At 39.2% G+C, this 11,490-nt stretch overlaps 1 non-coding gene across 1 annotated transcript; it reads left to right on the forward strand.

The window, feature by feature from the left end:
• The first annotated feature begins 281 nt into the window (after positions 1 to 281).
• Positions 282 to 390, forward strand: LOC136462036 (small nucleolar RNA R71). Its single transcript, XR_010760563.1, has one exon. It is a non-coding gene; the product is annotated as a small nucleolar RNA R71 (small nucleolar RNA).
• Positions 391 to 11,490: the final 11,100 nt, after the last annotated feature.

The raw sequence follows: 11,490 nt of genomic DNA on the forward strand, positions 1-11,490 counted from the left end.
ACTGCTTGTTTCTCATTAGCTTGGTCTTTAAGCTTCTTCATTAGTAGGTCCATCTTGGTAGACAACATGTCTACCTCATTGAGTTGATGCATACCTCCACCTCTCTTGCAGGTTTGAGTACGTTCTTCATTCCAGCTTTGGTTGGAGGCCATCTTCTCCACAAGAGCTGTTGCAGCTAGGATTGTGAGTGATAGGAAAGCTCCTCCCGTAGCAGCATCCATAGTCTCATGGGTACTATTGTCAACCCATGGTAGAAAGTTTGCATGAGTAGCCAATTCTCCATCCCATGATGAGGGCATTCTGCTATGTAGTCTTGAAAGTGTTCCCATGTCTTAGGGACAGATTCATCATGTTGCTGCCGAAAACTTGAAATTCTCCCACGCAGAGCATTGGTCTTGTCTGTGGGAAAGAACTTGGCTAGGAAGGCAGTAGAGTAGTTATCCTATGTTGTATTTCTATCTTTGTTGGCATAGAACCACTATTTAGCCTTCCTCAAAAGTGAGAATGGGAAAGGGCGAAGTAGTATGGCATCCTTGGTTACTCCCTTGATAGTGAAAGTGCTACAGATCTCCTAGGAAGTGTTGGAAATGAGCACTTGCATCTTCATGTGCCTTCCCATAAAAACCTGGCTGGCTTGCACCATGTTGATGAGAGCTGGCTTGAGCTCGAATCCATTGTCTCCAACATCGACTGTCAGTCCAATACGGATGTTGGCTGTAGTTGGAGCAGAGAATTCACGGAGAGTCTTGTTAGCCATGGCTTCAAATTTAGGTGTTAAGCTTCACCTTATATGGTTGTCCTCCTGACTCTAAAGCTGAAACTTTCCTCAGTTTAGCCTTAGTCCTCTTGAGTAATGCTTCTGGATCGTCAACGTAGTTTGTCGGAAGGTCAAAACCGATCATACATTACCCTGCATAAGATACAAAAGTAGACAAAACAAGGGTAATCCTTGCTCGACCAGAGGTCAATGGTTATCTCGATCATATCAATAAGTATAAGTTTATCAATACTTCCTTTGCCTAGCTACCTTCCCCAGGAACAGCGCTAGAAATGCTTGTTGGTATTTATTAACTTGTCACTTGTTTTAAGTAGCCACCTATTATATTCCTGCATCTCTTAGCATTACTTGAACTAGGTTGTCATCCCTAATGATAGTGCAAGAGATGCCCATTGGTACTACCTAACATTACTACTAGAATAATACTAAGTAGTGCTTTAAAATTTTATGTGACTAGAAAGAATAATATATATGAATGAAAAGGATCTGCAAGCGCACACATAATTATATCATTGTAGCACTTCACCCGAAAGTATTACATGTATCGTTATTTATATTTTACCACAGGGAAGGTCTGGCATGGATATGTATTGATAACTTATACTATTTGATGGAGAATTGAGCCATAACTAATATTCTACTCACAACAGGGGTAAGTCATAGGATAAAATATGTATATGATAAGCATTGATCAATGATAAATCACTCAGATTACTACTTTCTATGACATTAGCATGGTTAAGTAGAATATTAGAGAAATAATTCCTAAGTCATTCTTAATTACAAGTCAAAGCATACATTGATTAGTGCAATTACACCAAGTAGTCATGACTAAGATCATCTTTATATCTACACATAAGGGATATTACTAAAGAAGATTAAGAACAGAGCTTGTTCTTCCTTCGTAACCGGATCCTACATGCGCCTATATTCGAAGAGTGGACTACAAAGGACCTAATGGGAATGTCACACCCGTGATCTACCACATGACCCAGAATATAGGGTGTATCCACAGGTAAACAACGTATAAGCACCACGCTTACACAATGTCGACCACTCACCCCGTGCACATTGGAGCGAGCGCTATACGAACTTATGCATGGATATAATGATAAACTAGCTATACTAAGCGTATAATCAAAGTAGACGATGAACATTATAACAAAGAACATGAATGGCATGAATACTAATATTATCATAACAATTGTAGCAAGCATATAAAAGTAATGGAGATACAAAAGAGAGGGGGTACAAAGATTATACCAAACCATGCTCTTAACAAGATCGGGAATCCAAGCGACGCTTGCTTTCCTTCCTCTAGACCTAGCCTAACTAGCTATGCCCTAGAATATTGTGGAGCTTTGAGGATGATTAGGGTTTCTGTCTTCTCAAATGACTTAATGCCTCAGGGGGGGTGGTAGGGGCTGGTATATATAGGTCGGATCATCCATCGTGAGCCATTGGATCAAACCGACTTAAAGGACGGCGTAGATGCAACCTAGGAGGCGGTAGAGAACCGACATTGCAATGGGGACTGACATGTGGGCCCTAGGGGCCGGGCGGCCGTCCCCACCTGGCAGCCACTCGGGCTCTGCCTTGGTGTGGAGTCCTCTCGAGTCTTCTGGAACCTTCTGGTGTCTAGTTTCGCTGCGGATAAGCGCAATTAATTCCGACATGTAGGTCCACCTTGACGGTTTTCTGAATAAACCCTACAGAAAATATAGATTCACCAAAACTCGTAGAATATGTTAGTTTAAACCCCTAGACCTTTGTTGGTGATCATATTTATGCCCTTATACATGTTTTATTGACGGTTTATAGTGGTTGTTAACTACCATCAACAACAATGAGAATGAATTGTTATGCAAACCATTTTCTGAGAGTGAGGTGGCATATGCATTATTTCATATGAAAAAAACAAAGCACCTGGGCCTGATAAAATACCAGTAGAGTTTTACCAAAGTTGTTGGAAGATTATTAAGAATGATATCATGGATCTTTTCAATGACTTCTATGATGGAAAGGTGAACATTAGTACAATCAACTATGGAATTATAACATTACTGCCTATGGTAAAAGAGGCTAGTAAGATTCAACAATACAGACCTATTTGTTTACTGAATTGCTTATACAAAATAATCACTAAGGCATTGACAATTAGGCTGGAGGCTGTAGCTGATAAATTAATTCATAGCAATCAGACAGCCTTCATGAAAGGAAGGAATATAATGACTGGAATTCTTTGTCTGCGTGAGATTTTGCATGAAACCAAAAAATGAAAAGAGGTGGGGATTATTTTAAAACTTGATTTTGAGAAAGCTTACGACAAGGTTAATTGGAATCTCCTTTTTGATTGCATGGGGAAAAGAGGCTTTAGATTAAAATGGTGCAATTGGATCAAGCAAGTAGTTACTGGAGGAACAGTAAGTGTGAAGCTCAATAATTCTATTGGGCCTTATATCAAAAGCTATAAAGGAGTCAGGCAAGGTGATCCCTGGTCACCTATATTGTTTAACTTAGCAGCAGATTGTTTGACTAGGATGATTTTCAGAGCTCAACATAATGGTCTGTTCACTGGGTTGATTTCCCACATTATACCCCATGGAGTAGCTGTCCTGCAATACGCAGATGACACAATCATTTGTTTGAGACATGACATGACTGGGGCTGTCAACATGAAATTTCTGTTATACATGTATGAAATGTTGGCTGGCCTTAAGATAAACTTTAACAAAATTGAAATTATCATGATTAACTATGAGGAAAGTTTGGGACAAACATACGCTGAGTTATTTAACTGTCAGATTGGATTCTTTCCTATTAAATACCTGGGCGTTCCAGTGAGCCCAAGCAGACTACATGTAATTGACTGGTTGCCCCTTATTGATAAAAGTAATAAGAGATTGGACACTTGGAAAGGAAATTGTATGTCCATAGCTGGTAGGACAACACTGATTGGGGCCAGTCTTAACAATTCCCCAATATACCATATGTCCATTTACCTGTTACCCAAAACAACTGTGAGCAAATTAGAAAAAAATAGAAGATCTTTTTTCTGGGGAGGGACAAAGAAGAAATATCACCTGATTAAATGGAAAAAGTGTGTAAGAGCAAGAAAAAAGGAGGTTTGGGTATTAAGAATTTGAGGAAAATGAACATTAGTTTATTGTGCAAGTTGTGGTGGAAACTAGAGAAAGAGGAAGGTCTGTGGCAAGACATTGTCAGACACAAATACTTAAGAAACAATTCAGTTCATTCTGTGACACACAGACTGAATGATTCACCTGTATGGTATGACTTACTTGAGATCAAAGAAGTTTACTTGTTGGGAAGAAAAAAATGCACAAAAGATGGGTGTCACACTAGGTTTTGGAAAGATTCATAGGTTTATCAACAACCCCTTTGCCTAGTTGCACCTGATCTTTTTGAGTTATGTGAATGTAAAGATATAACTGTTAAGAATGCTAGGAATGGTGAAATACCAATAACTTTTAGAAGGTGGCTGCCAGCAGATCTGAGAGGTAGATGGGAACAAATCTGGAGGGATATACTTGTTTTCCCTCTTGAAAATGTTTCTGATGAGATAGGGTGGTCTTTGGAGAAGAACAACAAATTTTCTGTCAAATCTACTTATAATGCTTTGACAAGAAATGATGCTGGGGTTTATCACAAACTGATTTAGAAAGGCAAGATTCCTGCAAAGATCAAAATCTTTATGTGTGGTTGAAGATTAATGATGCAATTCTAACTAAAGACAATCTTATCAAAAGAAAATGGAAAGGAGACCCTGCTTGTTATTTTTGTGATAATCATGAAAGTATCTCACATCTCTTTTTTCAATGCCATGTGGCCAAAACCATATGGGCTGTGGTGGCTAAATGCTTTGGAGCTAATACTGTTCCCAGGAATCTATACCAGTGTTGGCGTTGGGTAGCTAAATGGTTACCCTTTTGGGGAAAATTATCATGTTTTTGGTGTATCAGCAATCTGTTGGGCCATCTGGAAGGCGCGCAATATAGCAGGGTTTTGACAAAGTAGTGATTAAAAGTCTGCTGGATATTTTCTGTCATATTTGTGCACTTATGAATTACTGGGCAGGCCTCTACGCTGAACCAGACAAGGAGCAGATCATTGAGGGGATCAACACGATGCTGAAGGTGGTGAAAGGGATCCTGAAGCGTCAGAAGGAGGAAGCGGAAGCAACAATGCAGCTTCAAGACGGTGGAACTGATTTAGACAATGCTGGAGTTTAAAATGATCTACTGACAACAAGTTATCACGTTGCATCTGAGAAGAAAGAATCATCTTTTGTTCACAAGATTTAGTCATCTTTGTGCTGGAAACCTTTCTGTAGTTGGCATGTTTGCCCCGTAGCCTGTGTTTGTTAGTGATCTTAAGTTTCTGGTGTCTTTCTTAGGTTCTGTGAGCGGATGTCCTAACTCTGAGCCAGAGTCTCAGGCGTCCAAGTTTGCTCACCGTGACTCTGTCCTCGAGCTCCTTGTTTCTATTCTTTTCTCTTCCAAAACTCTGTATTTCCGTTATGTCAAGTAATGGAAATGGGAAGATTTCTCGGTTGGAAAAAAAAACTTTTGATTTGAACTCGTTTCAAAAAAATGCTTTGTTTTACCAAACAAAGTTTTTTCAAAAAGACTTTGGTTTCCACAACCTGCCTCACAGGACCAACCCCAACTTGAAATATAATCATGATGATCAATTTGTTAATCTCTACTCTCGCGAGGGGTAAGGCCACTGTGAGTGTGAGATCTCAAGTGACGTAGCTCATGGAGCAATTAAGGACTGTTCATTGGGATAGCGAGTCTGAGTAACCACCCATACAGACCACATACCGAGTATGGGACTGATAAGCTAAGTAACTAATTGCGACCGGTTTGTCCGTTGAACTGGCAAGAAGGTGGCACCGATTAGATGCTGGTAGCATTAACCGGGAACCAGTCGAACCTTCCGTGGACATTCTGGACGGATTAGGGACAGGTTGGAGACGTGAGGCAATCCTTACTCGGGCACGGGTATGGTGGTTCATCACGTTCTCCGTGTGGGTACACTTGTACCCTCTGGGCAGAGTTTATTTGAAAGCCTGAAGTGAAGTCCTTCGGGACAGAACTGGTTGTTCTTACTTCTATACCCATTGTAGTGATGATGATGACACATGATGAAGAGATGAATTATAATGTTGATCACCTTTATTATATTACTCATTACTACTTGTCATGAACTGAAAATTGCTAATTAATTTAATTATGAATCATGAGCATGTCATTCTTTTAATGAACCTTATGCTTTTATGCAAATGAACAAATGCCTATTTAATCCCTCTTGCATCCAACAAATATTTATATGTTGGAATTAAGTCATACGAGTACACAATGTACTCACCATGCTGTCGTTAAGTTGTTTTGTAGGTAAAGGACATTGGCGGCCATCTCATCCCGTAGTTGGTGGCAAAGTGGTTGAATGGCAGGAGCCGTCCAAGCTAGGGTAGTAACGCCCATGGGCTAGGCAACTACCTGTTACTAGTGAGTGTATATCGTATTGTCATTGTGTTTGGTAAGATATTAGTTGTGTCTCACTACATATAATTGAGTGGAATCAATGTCTCCTCTAATGTTGTATAATCAATTTGTTGAATGTGACAATACTTGTAATATATGTTTTCCGCTAATTGTGTACTCCGATAATGAGATGAATGTCACACCCCCAAAATTTCCGATTTTGGGTTGTGTATAGAAAACACTAAATAAAATGAATTATTTTAATATTTGGATAGAATTTATCAAGTTTAGTTTGAACTAGCGCAAATTTAGTTATGGGAAGAATGTGAATTTTCAAAGTTTTCTAATTTTGACGGGCTTTTGGATGATGTGATGTTTCCTTGTGGCTTCTTTGTGTGTTGAGAGTGACCAAAGTCTTCAAAACACGTTTAGTAAGTCATTTATCTGTCTCTGACTCGTCTCTATCTTTTTCTATAATCAAATTCTGGCTTTCTCGATCCTAATATTTTCGTTCGGAATTTTCCAAGATCCTCTTCATGTGCTCTAAATCATTCCTTTGAGTTTCTCATTCATTAACCTATCTCTCAAAACTTCCTGTGAATTTTTTCCAGCTTTTTCTAGAACTTGTTCCTACTTATCTGTGAGCATAATATAATTTTTAGATGCTCCAAAATTTCTTTTCACGAGCTCCAAATATTTTATCTCGGTCCACTTTGTCTCTCCATAGACTCACTTAGCACATATTCACGTATACCCCTTCAATTTTAGGCCTACAAAGAGGAGCCAGCCCCATTGCTCCTTGCTCTCTTGTCTCGCTGCTTGATGGCCACGTGCTGTCAGCTCCTCAATTTCCTTGTCATCTAAATCGTATTGTAACTAATATCAATGCCAAGTTCAAGTTATATCCGGCCACATTGCCGTTTCGATCTGTACATGGGTTTCCCCTTGGCATGTCTATGTCTATATAAATAAAAGGGTAACCCTGCATCCATCGTCGATTCTCGCCTGAATCCGCCGCAAGTCTATGCCCTAGTTTGCCTCGCTCGGCGACGTTTCTATCTGCGCAGCAGTCGATCTGAGGATGTACATGACCAACATATATATGAGAGCAAACAATGCTAGCTAGCTCCCGCCGCCGCGCCGTCGACCAACAACTTCGATCTGAGCTCCCTTGTCGTCATGCTATGTTGACATCACTGGTTGTGGCTGACGCCGACCTCATCTCTTTGCCGCATCCTTGCCCTAGCACTGCCCGACTGCCGCGCTAGGTCTCGCCGAGAGCTGGAAAATGCCCACTGCCGCTGTTACCATCTGCTGCCTCGTCATCGTGGAGAATCTGTTACCAGCCTCGCCCAAGCGCCCGTAGCCACCCGCCGCTGACCTAGCGCCGCTGTCCTCCGATGACTTGACAAGCCACGCGCCGTCTCCGATGCTTGGATGTCCCCACCAATGCCCTAGGTGAGCTCGCCTCAACCTCCTCTCTCCTCCCGTGTTTCCTCCGTCGAAAACCGTGGCCCCTAAGGACGTTTTCGAGTTTCGCCACCGAGTTCCTAAACGCCTGGCAATGGCGCCACCGCCTTCTTTCCCTATTCCAGTAGCTAGCTCTCCCCCTCTCCGCTCTCAGCCGTGCGATCTTAAATCAAGAGTCCAGATTAGAACGTACCCCTTCGCGTGGTCGTCTTACTAAAGAGCCCCTCTAATTTTCTATTTTCAACAGATTACGTTTTCTCTTTTTCGAAAAGCGTAGTTTCGTCGGTTTAGATCCAAGATATGTTTTCATTTATTTATAGATTTGCCACTAATTTTGTTTTAGCCATAACTTCTCCGGTTTAACTCTGATTTGACCCATTCAAATTGCGTTAGGTTTGTAATTTCATAATCTATATATTCATTGTACTGTTAGATATGTTTTCAGCTTTTAAAATTTGAGGTTAGTTTTAATCTATTATTTAATTAAAGGAAATCTTGTTTAATTCATATCTTCTACGTTTTAACTCCATTTTAGCCTGTTCAAGTTGTGCTATATTCATTACAACGAGATCTACGTGTTAGTGACAATATTTATCATGTCACTAATACTAGAATTTTATGGTTTAATTTCTAATTTGGATAATAATTATGCAACTAGATTTTATAAATAAAATATGAATTGTTTTACTTTAGTTTTATAATTCAAATCTAAAATTGACTTACAGCCTGTTCGTTTCGGCTTGAAACAATCGTGGATTATTACTGCTGGCTGGTTTGGTGTGAGAGAAAAATATTGTTCTGACTTATAATCCACGATCATTTACGACCAAGCGAACAGACTGTTAATTCGATTTATATTATTTATAAAATATCTTATATAGATTATTTTATATAGTTAAAATAAATGAAGCTTATAGTTTTCTTTTCCACGTATAAAACAAATTTTTCGGTAGTTGTATGTTTTCAACCATAGCTCCGATTAGCACGCTTTTCGCGTCTGTGTGTTCGTAGCGCGACGTTGATTCGTTTTATAAACTTTTCATCTTGATTTTATGATTGGTGTACTGTTCTAATTTAGATCTATTGTTTGCTTCGTGTATGATGGCATGGATGCTTGTGTGGTGCTTTATGATCTTGTCCAGTCAGTGGGTTATACGTGGTGAATCAAGAAGCGGATCTTTGAAGTTTTGGACTTAAAGAAGGATCTAAGTTTAAGGCAAGTATAGCATGTGATCTTCCTTGTTGTCCTATACACCTTTAATCATTTAATTCATGCTGCAAGCGTCTACCTTGACTACCACTAAGGATTTCCTAGTACTTTGTTACCTTGTGCCTTGACACCTATAAGGTATTGCATTGGGTAGTATGATGCTAGTGCTCAACTGAAATCATGATCTTGTAACTTGACTAATGGTATATGCAATAAACACTAAAAGAAGTTTTTTAGCAACATGGGACAAGGGGGATAGAGCATTGGGATGTTTTATGGTGCTCTAGATTCCTCTCTCTAAGGACCTATTTATAAGTGATCATCCGGGACTTACAGTACAACTGTGAGGGCTATATGGTTTTGGCTTTAGCTCAGTATGAGGACCTTTTCTAGTTTGTTAGAGGTTACCTTTTTTGGCATAAGAATAGCTTGACGAATCGGGTATAGGACAACCTCTACTCTTATGTGTATAGCCACGATAGAATTATGCCATTCGACAGGTGGTTTCTATATCTGTTTGCCGAGTGAATCTAATAGCCCTAACTTGTTAGACGAACCTTTGAAAGACTTCATAGTGAACCCTGTCAACCTTCCTTGGTAGTGGGTCAAAAGACTGATCGCCTTGGGCGAAAGGGTAAATCATGACTCACAGTGAAAGTGTACAACCTCTGCAGAGTGTAAAACTGGTATATCAGCCGTGCTCACGGTCACGAGCGGTCTTAGAACCCTTACGGAATAGATGATGAACACAGATGATACTAATGATGAAGATACTCGCTAATGATTACTGTTTATGCTATTTATTATTCATGTTTACCTGATCATGTGTTTACATAGGTTGTGATAAACTTGTTGCTACTCAATTGCTAAAAGATGACTCATTAAAAGCTAATCATAGTTAAACCAGTATCAACCTTTTGAGCCTCATGAAGTTCATGTTATATTTGTTGAGTACGACATGTACTTACGCTTGCTTTATTTTTCATATATTTGGATAAAAATCCTGGATAGGTACCAGATTGCTAGAGTTTGGAGGAATTAGGCTTGTGATCAACTAGTCAGTTGTCCCTGTGGATTTGGAGTACTCGCCTGAAGATCGGAGTTGTCTTTCCGCTGTGTATACTCTGAGGTTATAATCTTTATACTAATACGCTATGTATTTAAGCATTGTCTATTGATATTACCCTTATTTATATATATATGTGAGATTTGACTTCCTAGACTCATATATGGTGTGTATCTGGTTTTGTCCTTAAAATCAAGTGCTACAAAGTGGTATTAGAGCAATGCTAACTGTAGGATGCAAGCCTAGTTGAAACTGGTCGTTCTAAGATTTAGAATTTGCTACAAACTACTTTTTCATCTCCTTGACTAGTTGAATAGATTATTTCTTATCCTTGTCCTATTTTCTTCTCTCCTTGATAGCTTCCTTTTAGCTATTGCTTCTTTTCTCCTTGATTTTTATTTCTTTGGTTTACTAAAGTTTTCTGATCTCACCTTATTCAAATTTGCGATGGCCGTTCATCATAATCCACTCCGTAGGATGCCTGCCATCGCTACAGAAGCACGTGTAGTTTCGATGTTGTGATGCATGCTTGTCTTGTTTGGTGTGTTGCTTGTTTGTCATCCCTATCTTTGTGATCCAAAGGAAGGCCCTAAAGACTACACCAACACGAGGATCTTCGTATGGAATATTCAGAGTTTAGCAAAACTCTTATTAAGTGGGGTAGCATCCTCTACAAAGCATAGTTGACCTTTATCTTCCTTGCTATCCTGTGCAACTCCCAAATCCACTTTATTATGCAAGTTAATTCCTTAATCTCATGAATTCCAAATCAAGGAAGTGTGGAGGCGTGAAGATCTTCATCTTTCTCCCTAGTCTCTCCGAATCTCAGGATGAGATTCCTGTTAAGTGGGGTAGTTTGTCACACCCTAAATTTTCCAATTTTGGGTTGTGCATAGAAAACACTAAATAAAATGAATTATTTTAATATTTGGATAAAATTTACCAAGTTTAGTTTGAACTAGCGCAAATTTAGTTATAGGACGAATGTGAATTTTCAAAGTTTTCTAATTTTGATGGGCTTTTGGATGATGTGATGTTTGCTTGTTGCTTCTTTGTGTATTGAGAGTGAGCAAAGTCTTCAAAACACGTTTAGTAAGTCGTTTATTTGTCTTCGGATCGTCTCTATCTTTTTCTATAATCAAATTCTTGCTTTCTCGATCCTAATATTTTCGTTCAAAATTTTACAAAATCCTCTTGATCTGCTCTAAATCATTCTGTTGAGTTTCTCATTCATTAACCTATCTCTCAAAACTTCCTGTGAATTTTTTTCTAGCTTTTTCTAGAACTTGTTCCTACTTACTTATATGTGAGCATAATATAATTTTTAGATGCTCTAAAATTTCTTTTCAGGAGCTCCAAATATTTTATCTCGGTCCACTTTGTTTCTCTGTAGACTCACATAGCACATATTCACGTATACCCCTTCAATTTTAGGCCTACAAAGAGGAGCCAGCCC

This window comes from Miscanthus floridulus, chromosome 6 (assembly GCF_019320115.1).
Source record: "Miscanthus floridulus cultivar M001 chromosome 6, ASM1932011v1, whole genome shotgun sequence".
NCBI lineage: Eukaryota > Viridiplantae > Streptophyta > Magnoliopsida > Poales > Poaceae > Miscanthus > Miscanthus floridulus.